The sequence below is a fragment of the Marmota monax genome, unplaced genomic scaffold, assembly GCF_021218885.2.
Source record: "Marmota monax isolate L192 unplaced genomic scaffold, Marmota_monax_Labrador192_F-V1.1 WCK01_AAM20220418_F8-fsc00039, whole genome shotgun sequence".
In the NCBI taxonomy this organism is placed as follows: domain Eukaryota; kingdom Metazoa; phylum Chordata; class Mammalia; order Rodentia; family Sciuridae; genus Marmota; species Marmota monax.
Window position 1 is genome coordinate 6,049,990 of NW_026693602.1, and position 23,019 is coordinate 6,073,008.

The window sequence follows — 23,019 nt, forward strand, 5'->3', positions numbered from 1 at the left end:
ATCACCTGTCACTACCTCTTACACTCTCCGTAAGAACAAGGTGGTCCTCCCCACTCAGGCCAAGACCTTGAGCACCTGCCAGATGCCCAGCGGCTTGTTTGACCTCATTAAAATTGAGCGATCATGTTAATGTTTGGGTCTGAGGCCAAACCTCTTAGAGCTGTTGAAAATTTCTGAGGATATTTTCATAGGAGATTCGGTTTGTGATCTTTTCTTAGTGTTTTCTAGTGGATCCGTCTGAATGGAAATTGACCAAGAGGGAATTAGATCTGTAAATAAGGATTAAAAGCAAAACATGTGCTATAAAAAGTGCAGCCAACACATGGCTGGTTATTTTTCTTTATTTTTCACTCTAAAAATGATTCATGGTATAAAAACGTAGAAAAGACAATATGTAACAATTACAGTTAAGTCAAAACTTAAGAGCTCTCAAAGTATGGCACTAGAGGTCCAGAGAGGCCCATAATTAAAGAGGGTGTCTATTTTGAGGAAGTAGGGATTGGGTTCTTGACAGCTTCTACCCAGTGCTGGGCCAACTCAGAGTCATGACCTCTGTTCCCATGCCTGTCCTGCTGAAGGTCAAAAAGGTGAATTTAGTTCACAGCAATAGAACAGTTCAATTCCTTGTGGCTTTGTCAAGATCTCGTGGGACTGGGAACTGATCAGATTTTCCCAAGGCAGGAGATTTTCTTGAACATAAATCAAATCTCCATCTATGAAGGCAAACGTTTTTACTCTCAGTTTAATTATTTACTGCCAAAGGACATTCTTCCAGTACCGCTTGGGCTCCGCGGCACTTCCCTGCCCAGTGGTCCTGTCGAATCGGTGCAAATGCCTCCACTAATTGGTGTCCTGCCCTGTTGTTCTCATGCTGAGTCCAGCAGGAGGCCCGTCTCTCTCAAAGAACAGGCTTAGTGGGATGAAAGTTCGGCCACACCATGGAGCACAGATGTGCGGTGCCTGAGTGTGTTTGTTCAGTCAACACGGACGTTTTCCAAACACAAATCATACAGGTGACCAAATCTGTTGTTTTTAACTTTCAGGGAAATGATATTTACCGCACCGTTAGCCATCAGTGACCCCCATACTAATTCCTCTTTTGTGAAACTACCATCAGCGGCAAAGGTGGCCAGAAGCTAAGGAGGAACCCCTGCTCCTCACTGTCTGCTGACTTCTTATGCTTGTGGGGACCTTCTGGGCACAAACTTGTCATGCCATCTCATAACTGCACTTCAGTCGTTTTGCCTACAAAATGATGATTTGGGACTACAAGTTGACTAATGTCCCTTCATATCTAAAAGTATTAGATTATATGACATGCCAGGCACAATGGCGTACAACTGTAATCCCAGAGACTCTGAGGCTGAGTCAGGAGGATTGCAAGTTCAAGGTTAGCCTCAGCAACTTAGAGAGGCCCTGTCTCAAAATTTAAAAAAAGTAAAAGGGGCTGAGACATAGCTCAATGGTAAAGTGCCCCTGGGTTCAGTCTCCAATTATTCTCTCTCTCTCTCTCTCTCTCTCTCTCTCTCTCTCTCTCTCTCTCTCTCACACACACACACACACACACACACACACAATTATATGATTTAACTAGGTTGCAGGATGGAAGTTAAGATTCAAGAACTAAGTTGTATACTTTGCTGCTTTCATTCATAGAGATTCTGTAATCTCTGCTTGATTTTTACAAAGTATTCTTCTCTAGCCAGGTGGTACAATGCCTGTAATCCCAGAGACCCTGGTGACTGAAGCAGGAGGATTGAAAGTTCAAGGCCAGCCTCGGCAACTTAGTGATGGCCTCAGAAACTGAGTGAGATCCTGTCTAAAAATAAAAAATTTAAAAAGGACTAAAAGACATGGCTCAGGAGTTAAGTGTCCCTGGTTTCCTGGTACCAAAAAAAAAAAAAAAAAAGAAATAGAAGGAAAGAAGAAAAAAAATCCTTCTCTATAAGGAATAAAGTGGAAACAGAAAGATAAGATTATCAGCTTTCACCTCATCTTAACAAAGTCATAACACCTTACATTTGCATGGTAACAACAATCTTTATCTAACCGTTATCTAGATGCATTATAGTTTTCAAGCACCTTTATATATGCAATTTGAGCTGAACCTCACTACCATCCAGTGCAGTAATGGACAGAGCAGCTATTGTCCAGAGACTCAGAGAGGTCAGGTTGGAGAGATGAAGTGGTTAGTGGATGAGATGGCTTGAACTCATTTCTTTTGTCACTACCTCTGTCACCGCTCTGTGACATGACCCACCTCTCTGCTTTACTTGCTACTAACAACACTTGTAATACTTTTTCAGATTTAAAAAATAAGGAGGACCATGCAATATTTAAGATGTACATTTGATTTTAGCTTATTGAAACATGTTTGGTTGATTTGTCAATGTATTTGACTTCTATTTTAGCTGTATTTCTATAAAAGGAGACTGTATCATTGTTGTAGAAATTATTTTGTTTTACTTCATTTTCAAACACATATGAGGAAATTTAACTTCTCCAGAGGTAGTGGTAAATGGATCTTGCAGGTCTATTATTGCATTGAGAGGTGATCTTAGCAAGGAATATATATGTGACTGGTGGGTAGAGGGGATGGACATTAAATTATCTGAAATAAAAACTAACTGCCTGCTTGAATTTGGAGGAAAATTATTTCCTTCACAGTTAATTATAGGAAAGTATACTGGCATCAGCATTCGCAACTCTGGAGGCAAGCAATGACTATATTTTTGTTCGTTTCTGCTTTCTAAAATTTATACAGAAAAGAAATACATGGAAACATTGAACAATCTTGGAAATTTTGTTTGCAATGTGACTATTATTCCTAGGCAGCAAAGAGGAAGAGTCAAATGTGAACAAATTGTCATGGTTTGTTGAGAAATCTAGATACCGAGTTTCAGCAATTATTGTATTACTTCTCAGGAAGATTTTTTTGCAGCTATGATGATAAATCATAATTGAGGTCTCAAAACACCAGTTCCCAAATTCAAAAAAACAGCAATTTCAAAGCTTTCATGTTAAAGGATGTTTGCTTTTGAGCAACTATCTTTCTGTACAGCTGAGAACACCACTAAACAGGAGACAAGCATTTACAGGAATTTATCAGGATCTAGCAAAATTATGCTATATAATTTTGGGTGTCTTAAAACTCTGGGGTAGACATTTTCTTGCTAGGTGTAGATTTCTTATATTAACATGGACACTGCTGTTGTATGCTTTAGATCTGAAATGCTCCCAACAGCTCTTGGTGTAAAAGTCTTGGTCCCAAGTGCAGTGATGTTCAGAGGTGGTGTTTTGGAAAATGACGAGTTCACGAGGGCTCTGATCTCATGAACTGGATTAATCTGTTAAGGGATTCATAGCTGGATGGACTATAGAGGGGTGGTAGAAGATGTAGGAGGTGAGACCTAGCTGAAAAGGTGCTGGGGTGGGGGGCATTCCCTTGGGGATGATATCTTGTCCTTGGCCCTTTCTCCTCTCTCTGCCACACCCTTCCACCATGATGTTTTTGCCTTGCCATTGGCCTAAAAGCAATAGAGCCCATCGACCATGAACTAAAGACCATGGACCATGAGCCAAAAATAAATCTCTCCTGCTTTACACTGATTTTCTCAGGTACTTTGCCATAGCAACAAAAAGCTGACCAACAACTATTTAAATAAGTGAACACTCTCATAAATAATATTTTCTGTTTTCCACCTCTCCTCTCCCCACAAAGGACATCTTCAGGGAACCCATTCTGGCAATTTTGAATGGTTTTCATCTAAAAGTGACATTCTCCACATAGACTCATTTTCTTGACTGAGTTGCCCTTTAGTAGCTTGGCCAAGTCCTCTTTATCTTGGGATACAGGGAAAGAAGACTTTTATTCTTGTTTTGAAAATCTTGCTGATTTGCCAAACAAACCTCCAGTCTGATCTCTTTCTTTTGTAAGTTACATAAGTCGTGCTGTGTGAACTAACATCTTGTCACTCATTGTCCTAAAGCAAGAGCCAAACTGGTGAGAAGCCACCTACTGTTGAATATCAAGCCTCTGCCAAAAAGGCAACAGCGACATGCTGTTCTGCTCTGCCCTGAGTGATCAAACAATTCGGAGAGCAAACAGGAACTCCAGCAGCAGGAATCAAAGGCCTTCCCAGCCAGAGTGGAGAGAAGCAAGGGAGAGGTCTGAGTTTAAGGTGAGGTGACACTATGCAAATAAAGGCACCCTGACTTGATGTTTTTTGTTCGGGACTCTTGAACACCATTAGGGAAGACAGCTGCAGGCGGATGCAATTTTTATTCAATGGATGGAGAAACAACACAACACCATGGCTGGACTGATTTTGTTTTTCATAAGGTTTATGTGTGTGTGTGTTTATATTTGTATTTATATTCATATTCTTCTGTTGTCTTGAAAAGACTTTAAAGTACCTCAGTCTATTGTGCACACACACACACACACACACACATGTACACATACATGTTTTTGGTTCAGGCCAGATTGTCTTTCATAGAGAGATTCAGACAGAATATTTGAGAGTCCTAAACTTCATAGTGGAGTTCATCAGAAATAAATGTTTTAGCACCACTTAATTCTTTCAGAGTTGCTTCTGCTAGTCAGAATGAAATCATAGTGTTGTAGGGTATTGGAAGGAATTGTCTTGGAAGAATTATCTTTTACAAGGTTAATAATGAAGTTTAAATGAATTTCTTTTAAAATTGTGTCCATATAGGTTCTTGTGAATGCTTGTTTGAAGATGGACAGGTGATCATTTTCTTTGTTCATTGCTTCAGAACCTTCAGAGTAGCACTGTGGCTGAGAAGATGTGAAAATGAGCAAACAGGCAGAGGGGACGGTTTGTGGCCTCCGGTCAGTAGTGCTCACACTGTGTCCATCACTGAGCTCTTCATCCCCCTGCTGTTACTTGTATGTCCCTCACAGATTGTCACCATCACCATTGGTTACTGGCCTCAAAATATTTGAACTGTGACTAGATTTGATGTAAGGAGTGGGTTCTCCTTGTCGGGGACAGGGTGGACACTAATGCTTAAAATATAGAGCTTCTGGTTTCTTTTTTTCAGCAGCCTTGGTCTGGGCTGCTATAACTAAGCACCTTGGCCTGGGTAGCTTATGAAAAACAGCCACTGATTCCTCGCAGTTCTGGGAGCTGGAAGTTGGAGATCAGGGTGCCAGCGTAGTTGGGCTGTGGTCAGGGTACACTTCTGGGTTCCAGACTTGTGATTTCACATGGTGGAGAGAGTAGGAAAGCTTTCTTGGGACTCTTGCAAGGGCACTAACCCCATTCATGAGGGCTTCCACCTCCTGAGCTCTTGTAATCCCATTTAACTCCCAAAGACCCTTCCTTGTGAGTCTGTTATACCTAGTACTATCGCCTCGGGCTTCAACATGAACGTTGAGAGATACGTGCATTTGGTCCATCATATACCCCTTTGTGAGGTGGCCCCCATCAGCCTCCCCCTAAGATGTGGTTCCAGGTCATCTGTTTTCGTTGCATCAATTTGTTTGCCCTTCCTGTGCCATGCCTTTCTCTCCTGTTCCTGTGCCTTGCCTTTCTCTCCTGTCTCTGCATCCTCACAGTGAAATGGAGTAATGTCTCTTTCCCATTCCTGCTGTCTTATGAAGGTGAAGAGAATCCTACCAGGATGACAAGCCTGACTTTACTCCTCTGTTCATGTCCTCACAGCCTTCACCCCAGAGAAGGTGGAGTGTGACCTATCTAACTGAAGGATTTGGAAGGAGAAACAGCCAAGAGACCTCCTTTTTTTTTAGGAGCTAGCCTGCTCTTGGCCTCCCCACCTGCTCTGTGTCCTGCTGGTCCAGCATCATCTGTGACTGCCCGAGTCTGGACAACTCTCACCCACAGGGGTGACCTGTGTCCTCCACTGCAGCCTTCTCTGGTGACAGAGGTTTTCATCAGAGCTGCTGGAACAACCCACGGCAGTCCAGGTAGCTCAGACCCAATAGACGTTGATTTCTCACAGTTCTACAGCTGGAAATCTGAGGTCAAGGGGTCAGCATGACCAGGCGTTTGTGAGGGCTTCTTCCAGGTTACAGAATGTCACTTTTTTTCCTGTATCATCACATGGTAAAAAGAGACCATGGAAATCTAAAGGTCTCTTTCACAAGGACATCCCATTCATGATGGCTCCACCTGTACCTTCTGATCACTTCCCAATGGCTCCATCAGCAACACCATTGCTGGGTGTGGGATTTTAACATACCCACCCGGGGGGATATAAATGTTCTCTCCATACCAGCTCCCCTCTGCTGTCATGTGTGAATTACTTTCAATTGATTTTGGGGGGGAGAAAATGGGTGCTATTTGGGCCCCATGAACCTACAACACAGGTATTGTCTTCTTCTCCAGGTCTGTCTTTGCCCATCTTTTTAACTTCTGAAAACTCAACTTAGAGATCCCCCCTGTCTTGGTTTCCTTCCTTCCTTTATATTCCATGCTCCTGTAGGAGCACATATACACTTTTTTTTGTAGTGTATTTTCTTGTCTCTTCCCCACCAAAGGGAAAATTTCTTGAATGCCGAGCTGGTTCATCTTCGTTTTCCCAGCATCTATCACAGAACCTGGTATATAGTAGGCACTTAAAGGTAGATAGAATGGAATCGATGAATTATGAGAAGATCTATGGTCATTTATTTAATCTACCAACATTTTCTTAGGACAGTTAAGTACTGTGGTCACAAGAAAATTCACGAGTGTGTCTTCTTCTTCAGAAACTGCCTTTCACATTGCTATCTTAAACTACTTCTTTAGCACCACAATTATGAAGATAGAACTCCAGGGCTTTTGTTCTAAAGACTATTAAATTTCCACTTGCAAATGTCCTCAGAGCATTTGAATTTTGGCCCCTAAGTTTCCTTCCCAGTGTAATGATTTTGGCTGGCATATTCAGTAAACATAAAGCTGAGGGTGCAATGTGTATACACCTTGGGGATGAGAGTTTGTATTTGAGGCTTAGCAGCAGAATGCAGGGGATGAGGAGCAGAAAATCTGATATATATTTCATGGCATTGCCTGGAAATAAATCCCGAGACCTACACTAATAATGTGGCTCATTTGAAGTCAATGATTTTGAGATGAGAGTCAGAGTACCAACCGTGATTGACTCTGCAGGCAGCAGATCGGGTCTTAAATCAAAGGGCAGCCTCATCCTTGTTTGCTACGGACACTGGCACCTGCCATTCATCACCTGCTTTATTCCCACCCTGTGCATGATTGACACCTATTTATTGTCCATTTCAGTATCTTTTCATGCGTATCCATCCTATCCTCCTAAGTGGGTTGTAAGCTCCTGTGGAATAGTGTAACAACAGTGATACACTTTTTCGTAACCTGTAAGTCTGTTCTGCAGTGCCTTGTACATGGTTAATGCTCACAAAAAGTTTGGTGATTGATCCTTTGAAACATCCACAGGAAAAGTAATTCCAACATGTAAAACATGAAAATAGTTGCAAGTCCCAATCTTTATTCTCTGAAAGAGAATGGAAATCACAAGCTATTTGATGTTTTCATTGTGTCCCTTTAACTTCTCCATTATGCCAAAATAAAGCAGATTTTTTTCCTTCTAATTTACTTAAATAAAGGGCTATTGTATGTGAAGGTAAACTAATGGAAATTCTGGAATGATTAAGTGACTCTTGGGTTCAATATTGGTAAATAATATGACACTGTAGATTTCCAGGAGAAAATAAATGCTTTAGTTTCCAAAACTGTCTGTTAAATGGAGAGACAGGTGTATCATGTTTACAAGGAATATGACATTATAAACTGAGCCAAAACAACCCATCCAGATGTGCAGTGATCTGTATCCATGAACCCAGAGAACCCTGTCACAAGTTTTATGGGTAATTTTTGTTTGTGAGTGTTTAGACACCTTAGCAGCCAACTGGAATGGGGCCAATATCAGTAACAACACAGAGATGAAACACCATTATCTAATCAACTCCCATCAAACCAGTCAGTGGTAAAACAGTGCTTCCTCGAAACACTTATTACAGATAACATTTTGGTTGTTAAATTTATGAAGTGTAAAGTTATATAACTTCTTTTTTGAAAAAGTCAAGACTGCATTTTCATTCGCACATCCACCCACAAATACTGTTTGGCAGTAGAAGCTCTAATAAGGTCATTGACAAAAATAAATTACATAAATTGTATTTAGCAATTTCCAACATTCACTGAGAAAGTCCACGCAGGGGGCATGGCCTTGCCAATTATGAAAAATGTTATCCTGAATAATTAGCAGAGTGTGTTGACAAAGTGTCAGCGTGAGTGGAGATAGCGTGCTTTAGCTACTGGCATATAAGAGACGCCTTTTTGCACCCAAAGTTTTGCTAATTTAACATGTTTTCATCCTACCAGAAATCCTTATTGTAAATTTGGTAAAGGTAGTGCTTATTGTAGAAGAAACCATTTCTGTTCTATCATGCTGCATATCATGAGCAAATGTCACCCTCTCAATTATTTGGATGGTAGAATGGCTACTCTCCTCCCTTGTGGTTCAGTTATTAGATGCCCCCAAAGAATGGGGGAAAATAACATGCTTATTTGAATTTCCTATTAAAGGAGCCTTGGAACCACCTGGATTGCAGATCTCTGTGCACACCCAGATAAAATTGATTTTTCTGGGTTCCACCTATTCTTAGTCTTGCTGGATTCAAGGCATGGGCAACCTGCTGTCTAGGACACACACACTTGAGCTTAGGCAGGTGGGCAGCTTGGCCATTAGCTGCTCCATGAACCTGCAATGATTTGGGCTGCTCTGGAAACACACCCAGCGCATATTCCTGAAGAGTCTGGTGGGCTCTTCAGTATTTCTCGTGGAAAGATCCATTATTTCAGTTTCACGATATCAACTTCTGACTTAATAAATTTTAGAAGTCAGAAAGATTCTTGAGATACACAATATTCATTGCTCTTTTTCATCTTCCTGTCAAAGAAGATCACAACAGACACCTAACACAAAACCAAAAACACTTGCAAAATCAGAAGACCCTCTTCTGTCTTTGAAGCCTGTGGTCCCAGTGTAGACATGTCCAGCTTGCCCATGCCTCCTTTGGGCATCTCTGCTTATTCTCTCTCCTTTACCAGTGTCTCTTCTTTCCTTTATTTCATTAAATGTGGAAGCTTCTGTTTTTATTCTCTTCTTTTCCAGTGCTTAACTGGTAACCTCATCCTCTCTCATGATTTATGCTCAATAGCTCTCCCTTGAATGAATCTCCCTTCCTGAGTTTCGGAAGCACAGTCCCCGTGCATTTCTGTTTTGTGTGTTTGCACTTCACTGGGCATGCTGGAAACCAGCCCAGCATCCTCATAAGGTGTCCTGTGCTCATTTCCTCATTCTTGTTCACTGCAGCATCATTACCACAGTCACTCGGGTTCAAGCCTCAAAACTTCACCTTGGCTCTTTCTTTGACTCAGATCTAATGATTCACCAGGTTTTGTAATTTCTTTATTATTGCTACGTCACATGTCCCTTCCTTTCTCATTGCTAGTCCTTGGTTCATGTTTTTACTATCTTCTTCATAGAAAGTCAACACGACCTTCTAATAGGCACCTAAATCTCTCTTTAAACCCAAATTCAGCTTACAAAGTTCCTTTAAATGTATTTCATGGAAATAATTTTTTCACTATAATTCACTGTTCCAAAAATGGTCTTTTTCACCTTCTAAATATTTGTTGAATAGAATTACTAAATGATCCAGCAATGTCACTGCTTGGTACGTACCCAAAGGAAATGTTCTCAACATTGCATAGGGAGAGCCATGCCACCATATTTATTGCAGTGTTGTTCACAGCAGCCAAGATGCCCATTGGCAAAAAAAAGGATCAAGGTACAGCCTGCCTCCCCCACCCACACTTACGAGGAAAAATTGCAACCTCAAGAAAGATCCCATTCTTTGTGACAGTATAGATGAACCTGGAGAACATTATGCTAAGTGAAATAAGTGAAATCCAGAAAGAAAAATACTATGTGGCCTCACTTATATGTTGAATCTAAAAGAGTCAAATACATAGAAACACTGGAATGGTGGTTACCAGTAGTGGGGAGGGAAGGAAATGGGAAACTGTGGGTCAAAGGGCACAAACCTGCAGTTATATAGGATGAATAAATTTAGAGGTTTAATGTACTGCAGGAGAATGATCAATAATACTGTATGGTACATTGAAAAAATTCTAATAGAGTAGATTTGGGTGCTCTAACACACACACACACACACACACACAAAGAAGTAACTGTGGGAAATTATGGGCATGTTAATTTGCTTAGCTAATCATTTCACTATGTATTTCTGTGTTAAAATATCACTTTGTACTCCCTATGTATATGTACAAGAAGATGTTGATTTTTTTTATTATGTGCTGGTTATGTTCATAAATTCTGAGGTACAAATGTGGGACATAGTCTTGTCCTTAAAGAGTTCCTAAGAAGGTAATAAACAACCATAATATAGAATGATTCATATAATGATTGAAGTATTTTCCTATCTCTAAGTTAGCTGTTTAGAATTACTTTCCTCCTTATATCATACAATGTCTTGCAATTTTCAAAGTCCACATAGAATAGCATCTTCATTATGATGTTTTTGTTGTCTCACCTGCTGATTATTGTTCCTTCTTTTGAAGTCCTATATAATTTTTAATAATTTATTTGGAAATGAATCACTTGCTAGTCTGTCATCTCTTCTATTTTGAAACCTAACAGTAATTTAATGTTTCATATGTTGTCTTATATTTTCATTTAGGTTGTGCTCATCCTGAGGTTAGTGACTAGATGTTAAACTTATTGATGGAATTCAGGCCTTAGTAGTGTACTACTATTATGTATTCAAACACATTACAAATGATAAGTAATATCATTTCTATCATGATTTAAAACTAATAGTGATATAAAATAGTTTAAAATATTTTATGCACTCAAATTATTATACAAAATTTTTAATGTATGCATTTTCAACCTTCTATTCCCCTTGAAACCTATCCGTGCAATTCCTAAATCTCATCTATCTTTAGCAGTTCCCAGGAGAATTGTTGTTTAAAATATAATTCTGTGTTGTCTCCTGCGAGGAAAAATATGTTCTTCAAAATAATTTCACTACAATACATATTCTGACTCAGGAGATGTTGATTTTTGTCAGTTTGGTCTCAAGGCAAACTTGAATGTTAATGTAAGGAAACAAAATACAATGCTAATGATAACTGAAAATTCCATTAGATAATATTCTATGTGCTGAATAACTAACTAATTCAAGATTTTAATATAATAAAGTTTTTATGGAGTAGATATGTGGTGTCTCCCAAAAGATCAAGTATGAGACAATGCAAGAATTTTCAGAGGTGAAATAGATTATGAGAGTCATAACCTAATCAATGGATTAATCCTCTGAAATGGATTAACTGGGTGCTAACTGTGGCCAGGTAAGGTGTGGATGGAGGAAATGGGTGCCGAGATGTGCCTTTGGGGTTTATTTTTATAATCCCTGCTGAGCGGAGCTCTCTCTGGGCTTCCTGGTTGCCATGCCCTGAACTGTTTTCCTTTGCCGCACGTTTCTGCCATAATGTTCTCTCTCACCTTGGACCCAGAACTGTGGATTGGCCATCTATGAACTGAGACCTCTGGAACTGCGAGTCCCAGTAAAATAAACTCTTCCTTTTCTGCGTGGCTGTTGTCAGATCTTTTGGTTACAGTGACTCAAAACCCGAATAAAACAAAATGTTAAAAAAAAAAGTAAGTTTCTATGGTGATGGTATAGTTTCCGTCTGGTTTATAACAAATTACCTCAGACTTAGTGGCTTTGAACAATGCAAGTTTGTGTGTTCTTATAGTTGTGTAGACCAGAAGCCCAACATGAGCTTCCCTGAGCTAGAATCAAGGCAGCTGAAGGCTAGCTCCAGGAGACAAGGGAGGAGGGATGGTTCTCTCTTTTTTGCAGCTTCTAGACACTCGCCACATTCTTTGATCTCCTTCCTCCTCCATCTTCCAAACCAGAAAAATTGGGGGCCAAGTCTTTCTCCCACTGCCTTCTCTTTGTTTTTTTCTCTCCCATCATCACCTCTCTGACCACAGCCAAAAAATGTGTTCAATTTGATGGACCCTGCAATTTTATTGGGATTATATTGGGCCAACTCAGTCCAGGATACTCTTCCCATTTCAAGGTCCTTAACTTAATCACATCTACAAAATCCCTTTTTCCCACACTAGGGGATGTATTCATAGATTCCAGGGATTAGGAGACAGGCATCTTTGAGGAGCCAATATTCTTTTTACTACAGTGATCAATTTTATACATCCGTAACAGTTCATTTTCAACTGAATGCTTTTCAGTATCATTGGTAACAAGTCTAAATTTCGACCAATTATGCATTCTTAGAACTTGAGGAGTCCATAGGAGTCATCTGTGGTAGTCAGCACTCCCTCAATGGTCCTTTCTTCTGGGCAGTCATGGCCCTACACAGTCTCCTTCTGTGTTGAACTAGGGTTGACTTTGTGATCCATAGAATATGGTGGAAGTGAGAATGTGTCTCTTCTGAGGTAAGGTTATGGAAAACACAGTGGCTTTTGCCTTGGACTCTCCCTTTAGGAAACACGAGATGCCATGGGATGGGGACCTTCCAGCCTCTTAGGAAGAGGCTCCTCTGAGGAGAAAGGCCTATATCAATAACTGGCACCATTTCCAGTGGCGGGGGTAAGCTACCCTGCCTGTAATCCTCCAGTCCTGGTCAAGCCTTCACTTGACTTGATCCTGGCTGACAGACCGCAATTGCATCAGAGACTCTGAGCCAGAATCTCCAAGCTTAGCCTCTCCCAGATTCCTGACCTGTGGAAACTCTAAGAGATGATAAATATGCATTATCTTTTAAGTCACAATTCAGGGAAATTTGTAACAAAGCAATAGATAACTAACACATCATCTAATCCGCCGTTTCCAACACATGTTCTGAGAAGCACCAATTCAGTTAGATGCTCTCTGAAACAGTATTCTTTGTTCTAATAACTTTAAGAAACAGTATATACTCTAGATTTATTCCTAGATGATTAAAATATACATTTGTGGGAAATAAATTAACTCAATGTGAATTAAAGTTATTTGATTGTGGACCAATCTCTACCACTACCACCTTTGCCACCTATTTTCAAGTTCACCTATGTTCTTTAAATATGCCAATTAAATTTTATCTTACAGCATGTGTGTGTGCAGAGGCTTCGTAGCATCAGGGAATAACATCTATTTCCTATTGACACACTTTTCCTGTCCTCCTATTATACCATTAGACTGTTTATAATAGAAATTTTCATACAAGTAAAAAGATGTGTTTAAGAGCCTTATTCTGTCTTCAGTTGCTTGTGATTTAGGATGAACACGGTATTTGAAGTTTTGGTGAAAAAATATATAATATATGAGGATCCTAGGACTCTGGTGAGGAAAACAGTAGTTCCTTCTTCACAGTTTCCCCTCCTGTGTTTTAGAGGTTGCTCTTTGATGTTCTTCTGGCCTTGTTCACCCCCTGGGGTAGGGATTCCACAGGGGCTAGGACACTTTCCCATCTAGACCTGTACCCCTCTTCTAGACTCTATTCGGGGAACAGTGGTCTAAGAGCTCCTTGTTCACCAGGCCCTGACCCTGTTCCCCAGGGTCTGGAAAGCATCTCCCATGGCACCACTCTCCTAAGACCTTGCCATAGTATCCAACAGTGGGTCCAAGAGATGGCCAGGGGATGGTAGCTGCTCTCTATGGTATGTAGTCAAATTTCCCAGCCCCTCACAGTGTAAATTACAGCTGGGATTGGAAAGGGAAGAAGAATATCTTGAAGGTTAGGGGTTAGTTCTCAATTTTCAGGCACAAAACTCTAAGTCTGCATTTTCTAAATTAGAATTGCACCTACCAAGTTGTTATGAAAATATATTTGTCAAGCTAAGTGGACAAGACATTTTATTTAGTGGTTTTTTAAAATGGTATTTGTAACTTTTAAATATTTATACCCATGGTATGTGATGTTAGTACTGTTATTCCTGCCCTGTAGCTTTACTGATGGACTGGCTGGGTGTGCTCTGTGTGTATACCCACATGGTGAAAGAGGTACTTAGTAAGTCTAAGAGTGGAGCAGGAGGGCGTGTAATATACACCAACTTTCCAACATTCCTCTTGGCCTTGGACCAAGGTATAGAGTTGGTTCTTACGTACATGAACCATTACATATAGTTGGTATTTCTGAGGTAGTTTCTAGAAGGACTTGAAAATAGTGACACCCTGTAGATGATATTTTCATTGGCCGTTAAACTCCTGGATTGGAATTCTCAGTCCAACTGGATTCTGAGGAGCCTACATATTAATGCATTTCAATTCTTAACAGTCTCCTTTCCTCTCAATTTATAAAGTGGGTACTAGGACCAGAAATACCAGAATTACCTGGGTAATTTTTTTGTTAGAAAATGAAATCTGGGTAGCCCTCCATACCACAGACCTATTACAAACCACTGAGGGGGTCTACCTATTAATCTAAGTCTTCCAGGTGATTCAGGGGCAGCTGCAGCTAAGGCTTGGGAACCACCCTCGTAGTCTGTATCTACTTCCTGATGGAGCCAATCAGACAAATATGGCTTAAAGTTTTCTTATTTCTGGCCACATTTACTCAATAGACACCATACAAACACCATTAAGAAAAAATATGGAATGACTTTATAATTGAAACAGAGAGCTTTCCTTTAAGTTCTTTCTAGAAGAAATGCACAATGGCATTTTAGATGTTATGGTAATTGCTAAATCTTATCTATTTAGTGTCTTTAGTTAATGCTTGCTCTCTTGAATTTCTTTGCTTTTATATTTAACTTTGGTTCCAAGTTGTAGTTTTTATATTGTTGTTTTTCAGGATCTAACCCCCCAAAGGGTGCTTCATCAAAGACTGAAATGTCATAAAGTAAAATCAATAAATAAAGTTAATGCTAAACCTGATTTGGAATAGAAAAAGAGAAAACACAGTTCTTTCTTCACATGCAATTTAGCATCCGAAAGAAAACAAATCTGTTGCTTGGTTTTCCTTATTTTTTTTCCTACTGTTTGATTAAATTTTCTGATCACAATAGCAATGCAAATCCACTCTGATATTCACTGTGAAATGAATAATTCTAAAAAGCTGTTTTTATCTAGTGACAGGAAAAGTAGAAAATCAATTGTATTAATTTCTGAACTTTCAAGTAGGGTTAGTATTTATTAATTTACTTATTGATGTTTAATATCGTGTTGCTTTATATCTACTTAAAAATAAAGTGAATTTATATATAGGGAAAAATCAAGAGAGGGTCGCCATGGTTTGGATAAGTACCCTCCCCAAAGACCTGTGTGTTAGGAGGCTTGGTCTCTAGCTTATGGGATTATTGGGAGGTGGTAGAACTTTTAAGAGGTAAGAACTAGTGGGAGCATGTTAGGTTATCAGAGTGAGCCTTCTGAGGAGAAATTGGGACCCTGACCTCTTCTTCTGCTTCTTTTGCTTTCCTTTTACTTATAGGTGAGAGTCCTCCTCTACCATGTGTTCTACCACAGACCTAAAGCAAAAGGACTGAGCATCCATGGACTGAAACCTCTGAATCCATGAGCCAAAAGAAGCCTTTTCTCTTTCTAAATTGATTATCTCAGGTATTTTGTCACAGTAATGGAAAACTGACACATGGATTTAATATATAAGTCTATGTTGGATAAGTATTCTAGTTGTCATAGGACAGCTCTTACATTTTGGTCATTAGTCACTTTCCTGATCTTATTTACCAATGGTCTTAATATGGACGTTGCAGCCAGTGCCATTGCTTATTCAGTTGAAATGAGTAGATCCTGATCTATGGCAACCTCTTAAACCTACCTATGGGTATTGCTAAGCTGTGAAATCACTTCCATCATTAACTTTTAGTGCTTTTGTTCTAAAAGGCACTTTTGATGAGTAGAGTTCAACAGAGGATGGCTTGTGCTCATTGACTTGTACTTTATAATTATTTTTACTTGTCATTTATAATTATTCTTAGTCATGGTTTGGGTCTATGTTTAGTGTCTACAAATTTACTTTAGGCTTTTCAACAGTAAGCTTCCTTATTTCACTTGCATTTCTACTACTATGTAATATTTTTATATTCTTACTGGAAATCGAAAAAACAAGTTTTAAATGAACTTTAAAGCTTACTTGAGCAATCATATCCAATTGTGTACCAATGTTATGAAGGCATACGGAACATATATGGTAAAAAGAGAGTTCTTTCAGAATAGCTCACTTAATTTCATAGCTGTGTCTTAATATGTAACTCCTGAGTTCTTGCAGAAGGATTTCTATGATTCATACAAAAATTTTTAAACTCCAATTTTTATGTTAAAAATAGATAATTTTGTATCAGTTCTTCTCAGTCAAAGGAAGTAGCAAGTAATTTGTTCTTTCATTTTTTTTTTTACACAGAAAAAAAGATGCAGAAAACATAAAGCTTCAGGTTGAGAAAAATTTAAGGATGTATAGTGTGATAATCAGTGAGAATTTCCTGGGTTTTGTGCTTACAAAATAAATTTCAAGTTTTGATTTTTATTTACTTAAATGGTTTATGTACATTTGAATATTGAAGTATTTCTTAAGTATTTCTTATCAAAATACATATTTGAAATTAGAAAACAAGAAGAGATGATTTTCTCATCAGCAGTAAAGTGCTTGCCTAACATATGTGAGGTCCTGGGTTCTGTTTCCAGTACCACAAAAAAAAGAAAGAAAAGAAAAGATTTCTATTTTTTTTTCCAATTTGCTGTAATTAAAAATTACTTTCGCTGGGTGTGGTGGTACACACCTGTAATCCCAGAAGCTTAGGAGGCTGAGATAGGAGGATCCCTAGTTCAAAGCCAACCTCAGCAATAGAAAAGCACTAAGCAACTCAGTGAGTCCCTGTTTCTAAATAAAATACAAAATAAGGCTGGGTTTTGTGGCTCAGTGGTTGAGTGCCCCTGAGTTCAATCCCCAGTTACCCCTCCCCCCCCCAAAAAAAAGACTTCTCAACTTGATTCTGTTTAAGGAAAGTGAATTTCTTGATTCATGTTGTATGACATTGTATATAATATTGTTTAGTAGCCTGCACTATGTTTGCCTCTTTAAGAAATGACCATAGGGGAAAAAAAAGATAACATAACTTCATTTATCTTTCATTTTAGACTAGTAATGGTTTAAAACCTGAATAAATGAGAATATGACCAACTAAACTCTGATCTACACTCAGATAGTGTTCTACTCACTCAACACAATACATTGAAAAATCTGTATCTTTCATTTCAGTCCAAATGCATTTCCAGTATGCAACACATATTTATTATCTGCTTCCCATGTGCAAAGTATCTTTCTAGAAACTCTGATTACAAACATGAATTTTTTAAAAAACAAAATTTCCTGCCCCCCAAAGAGCTTGTGGTCTAGTAGAGAGAAAAAAAAACAAAATATACACAGACAATAAATATAAATTAATTTATAGGCCTTTTACACTGAGAGTCTGATACTATAAACAACTAATAGTCACATGGGTGCAGTGGGCTAAGCTTTTTTAAAATTCTAAGTTCATGCTTGGACGTGAAATTTAATTAATGTGTCAGGCACAATGGTAATAGAACCTGGTCAGATGAAGAAGTGTTAGCCACACTTCTACTGAGATACAGGTTTAATGAAGTTACTCCTTGCCAGATACAAAATAATTAGTTAACCTACATTGGGAAGGTCAGGTATTTTGAAATACCCCATAAATATAGTGAATATAGCTATAATTATAAAATAATACTGTAATTTTGCACCTACAAGGTTAATTTTGTATTACTAAAGTAAATTGAGACCTTGTAAGTCTCAACCGTGTATGATTTAAAGTGCAATCATTGAGCAATATTTTTAGCTTGGTCTTCGCTAATCCTCAGGAGATGCTGGAGAAGGAATGTTGAGTAGAGGTTGATCTACTATCAGGACAGCTGAAGGTAGCCTCCAGTGTGCAAGGACCATGAATGTGTTATCAAAGCAAAATGAAGAGCTGCAATTTGTATATCGCAACAACACTTGTGAAACTCCAGACACCTACAGGAGATGAATCCTCACTTATCCTTCTGGGATAGGCCTGTCGTGTGCAGTTTTATTGCATTTTACAGGTAGGATAAGTAACTAGCATCAGGTTGGTCGCAGAGTAGGAAATAAAACAGAGCTCTTTTTATTTCTTATCTTGTAATTTAGCTACTGCTTTCCCTAAGCAAGTCAAGATATACTCTCTTTAACAAGAGTCTCCAAGTTATTTTTTTTTTATTTTGAAATCTGACCTTCTCAATTAGATTTGGGGTTAGACTGCGTCTTCCATATCATATAACATTGGTCACACAGTAGGTGCATGTAGTATTTTTTTTATTCTTCTTGCTTTTGGTTTTATAAAAGTAACTGGTACTGAATTAGAAAGATTAAACATCAGAGGAGTGTTAATTCATGAGTATCCTCTGACTCCTGGCACATTGGACACCAACTTTGGCTTTGATGGGCCTGTGTGTATCTTTCTAACATTTTCTCACTTGGAACAACAAAGGTACTATTTTGTGACTTTTATAAATATGAGTTGCTGTAGAATAAGGAAGAATTCGTTTCAATTCTTCTGAGAAACTTACAATGTATATATTATTATGAGCATGAATAATAACAATTTATTATCTCGGCCAGAATACCAGTGCAAAAATCATTTGCATAGGCAAATATTTGTTAGTGTGTGGAGGTTTCAAACTCAGTCCCCATTCAGAGGTAATAGATACCTAAATGGATTTTTCTTTTTCACGAATTCACTTCAAGGTTTAGAAGCAGATGAAGTGTTATAAATATCAGAAAATAATGACAAATTTTTAAAAATCACTAGAGCCTGCTAAATTTATAGCATGAACGGAAGTAGAAAATCACAATCCTTTGAAACATTGAATTTGATTCTTTAAATTTGTTTATTTTTTTCATTCAAGTTAGAAGCTCCACCACAAATTCCTCAGACTTGCTGGAGTTGGGTTTTCACTGAACTTAAGATGCTTTGTTTTAGAATGTGGTTTTTATGGTTTTTTTTTTTCCTCTCAGGAAATAGGAAGTTGTCTGTCCTTTTCTAGCAAGAGAAGACCATAAACCAACCATAAGATGGAAATAGCATCAGTAAATCTTGTAGCTGGGAGATCCTCGTGATGCCTTTCTAATGTCTATTAATAAATGAGGAGTTTGTTTGTATGTTGTGAGAATGAGCTGCACCTGAAGGGAGGAATGTGTTCTCAAAAGGCTACAACTTGAGTAGAAGGCAATGACTCTCATGTATGTGAAGAGCACATATTCTTATTCAGAGCTGTTTCAGCAGGTCAAAATGGAATTTAGGTACAAGTTACAGGAGAGTAAATACTAATACTGCATAAGGGACGATTTCTTGTAGTGACCTGAAACAGAAAGTACTCATACCTGGGTGGAAGTATCTAGGAAGGAATCCTGAACTCTGCAAGGGACTTGAACCCCATGGACACCAAGGGCCTCTCAATCCCAAATTTTGGCAGGTCCATTGGAATCACCATCCTTATTGCCAAATACTGAAAACAAAACCTACCCAGTTCTCAGATGGATGTCCCACTCCAATTTTAACTAAACAACTCTAAATATAAAAATGTCCAAGTTTCCCACCCTTCCTAAAATCTCTAACAACTCTCTTGCCACTGAAATGTATAGATTCTCATTTCTCACCAACATTCCCAATTATTGTTCCATTTATTCTCATTCTCTATCAACTAGGTAGGCCTTCAGCATCTTGGACTTATAGTCACAACTTTCTTGCCACTGTTTGCCCATCCAATTTTTAACCTATAATTTCCTTATAACAGCACTTTTATTATTTTTTTCTCATTAAGGGTTTAGTCCTCCTTTATCCCTATTAATGTATTCAGATTTAAAATCTTTCTTAATGGTCCCCCTTAAACAAGCTGTAGGTACCAGTACAGCTCAACCCTTCACCTTCTGTGTTCTTCCAAGAATATTTCTTAGACTTAACTCATCCCACAGTGACCTCCCTTTTATTCCGAAATTCACTTAAAACCCATCATTTTGATCTATGAGCTAAAGAGTCTCCACTTTTAAAATGAGTAGTCCCCTGGATTGGTTTACCTGCATATATGAAAGTTATGAATGTGAAAATATTAACTAGTTTTAGAGCTGCGGTTTTCTTTCTTTTTATATTTCAATTTTCCACAGAACCTGAAGCAATACATGCTGTGGACATCTACTGAATACACATGAAATTCCTATCAAATGAGGGAATCAAAAATCGTACACACTGGCTGGTAAATGGAGGAGAGGGCTGAAGTGGTTTCTTAGGGAAAGACACTGGAGACACCACTGCAGGTCCAAGTGCCTATGCTGATTCTCTTGGAGGTGGAAAGGGGCGGGGGGTGTAGCAATGGAGTCACCTGCTGATGTAAAGCTTGTCTTTTCTCCTGGTCCCTTTTGATGAGCTGTGCGCCATGGGCTATTAGGCCCCCAAATATTTTGGGTTAGATACAATAGCTCAGTGCACATAATTCTCATTTGGCAGAGAGGGCTTTAGGCTTTATTACATCTGAAATAGTACGGAGCACATCATTTTGACTTTGATTTTTTACAATGTATTCAAGATGAACAGAGATTCTAGTGAATTTGATTCATATCGCCAGTTCATTTATTAGTGGGCATGATGATGAAACCATAAATCTGTCGCCCAGGTGGCACTAATGGACTCCTTCCTGAGCTCCCTCAGCAATGAGGGTGAGACTCGAGTGGAATGGACACTGCTCCTTTACCTCAGGAAGTGCACGGCTGCCTGGGTCGTGGGAGATCGTGTCCTTGTTAGTGACTGACGCATCCTTGGAAGAAGAACGCCCCTGCCTTGCAGTTCCCAGTATTTTTATTTTAGTCTCACCACATCTCAATCTTACTTTCCTATAGTTACTGAGTGTCTCAGGTAGCATCTTCTTCTAGCATCAATAGAGAAATAGAAATAGCAAATAGAATTATAATTTATACAGAGATCTTTCAATTTTTAATATTTTAGCCTTAAAAGAATCTATCGCAGAAATCCTGAGCCTGGATATGAGTGCCTATGTGATATTAAAAGATCAGCAGTCACCAACACAAGGCTACAACATCAGCATCATGGGTCAGGTAGTGGAGGTGGACATTAATGATTTTAGAAGAGGTTATTTATTATGGATGAAATAAATGCCCTGGAGCAGCTGTGTATTGCGCTAGGAGGGTGCATAACAGGGGGAACTGATAAGTCTGGGAGGGTGAGGGCATGGGAGAGGAGCAAAAGGTTCTCTGAGGAAGTGACATCCCGGCTGACTGGGGAAGTGTGAGCAGAAGAAAGGAGTTAGTGAGGTAAGGACAGGTGGGTTTCTAATGGGGATGGGGCTCTCAAGCAAAGAAAACCACATATTTAGAAGCAGGAAATCACTTAGGTCTTCAGAGAAATGACACGGGGATCAGGAGCCTTGAATCTGGCAAGAAAGAAAAGAAGGATTGTAAGATTGGGTGGAAATGTCGGTCATATCATGAAAGTTCTTGTCAGTAAAAATAAGGACTTTGGATTTTAAGAATAGCGAGAGGCTCTGCTTTTATGATGTGATATGTTTCAAAGATCACTCGGATTGGAAAGCAGGAAGAGTGGAAACAGGAGACCAGTTAGGAAGCATTAATAATTCTTCTAGAGAGAGAGATGATGGTATTTGAGCCAAAACTATGATGGAGAAAAGAGGACAGAGTTGAGACAGACATGGAGGTCAAACGTGGTGGCAGTTTTCTAGTAGAGTTGTCCTTCAAGGACAAGTGGGGGGATGGCTCTGTCATTTCCTGAAAGGGAAATGGCAGAAGAGAAGCAAGTGAGGTTGACGGTCCAGTTGCCTGCGGTGGATGTGAGAGGAAGGTGCTGTGGATTGCACAGAGAGCCCCAGGGGACAGGGAAGTGAGGCTGGCCACCTCTGTTCTAGTTTCCATAGTGGGGATCGGCTGAGCATGTCTTTGCATGCCCCAAACACACAGACCAAGAAAACATAAAAATTTCCTGTACACAAATGTGGCTTCAGAAACACTGTGCACAGTGTGACTCCACAAGGGTTTGTGAGGGCAAGCAAGGTTGGAAGTCACATACCCAAATGTCTCACCTTGTGCCTTTTCAGTGTTTTACCCTTTCACCAAGGCTCTTCTCAGTGGGAGCTGCCTCAGTTCCCACCTCTCCTTCCACAAGCCTATCTCCACCTGACCTTGTCCCCACCCCATCTTCCACAACAAATTACCCATGGTCACTCCTAGGGCCTCCATTCAGTTATTTCAGCCAAATAAAGATCTATCTTGGAAGCTACCTGCCAAAGGATGATGGGAGTGAGAAGGACAGGGGGATCATGAATAATAAATATCTTTTGTGCAAATGAACATGTTAGCCACATGTGCATGGTGTTTCCATCTATAAGAGTGGAGCCTCAGTGCAGAAAAATTCAGTACTGGAGGAAGAGGCATTACAGGAGCCCATGTCTGGTAACTTGAGCGGCTGAAGGAAAACCCAGAGGCTGGAGAACCCAGAAACCAAGTGTCCAGGGGCTTAAGAGAATCTATTGTCAACTTCTCAAATCTGTTGGAAGCTCATTTGCATATTCAAAAAATGTAAATGATCCCATTAAAAAAAAAGTCTGCTATTTATACTTTCAGCCAACGGAAAACTGGCAGTCCCTAACTTGTACACTAAGCTTTGCCAAGAATTTCTTTCTTTCTTTTCTTCTTCTTTTTTTCTTCTTCTTTTCCTTTTTTTACTGGCAAAGAATTGTTTTAATTTTTGACATAGTAAATATAGATTATAAATAAGAACAAGGCAAAAAATGCAACAGATGAGTAGGCAAAGTAATAATCACTAAATAGAATACGAATGAATGACTAATAAACATAAGAAAAACCCTCAGCCACATGCTGTGAATTTCTTTTGCCTGAATGC

General features: G+C 39.2%; 1 long non-coding RNA gene across 1 annotated transcript in view; it reads left to right on the top strand.

Moving 5' to 3' along the window:
• The first annotated feature begins 3,875 nt into the window (after window positions 1-3,875).
• The window catches only part of LOC131424743 (uncharacterized), a 51,221-nt gene continuing 32,077 nt past the window's right edge, over window positions 3,876-23,019 (top strand). Inside the window, exons 1-2 of the long non-coding RNA XR_009228229.1 lie at window positions 3,876-4,181; window positions 15,528-15,655. This is a non-coding gene — a long non-coding RNA (uncharacterized LOC131424743). The remainder of the gene's footprint in view (window positions 4,182-15,527; window positions 15,656-23,019) is intronic.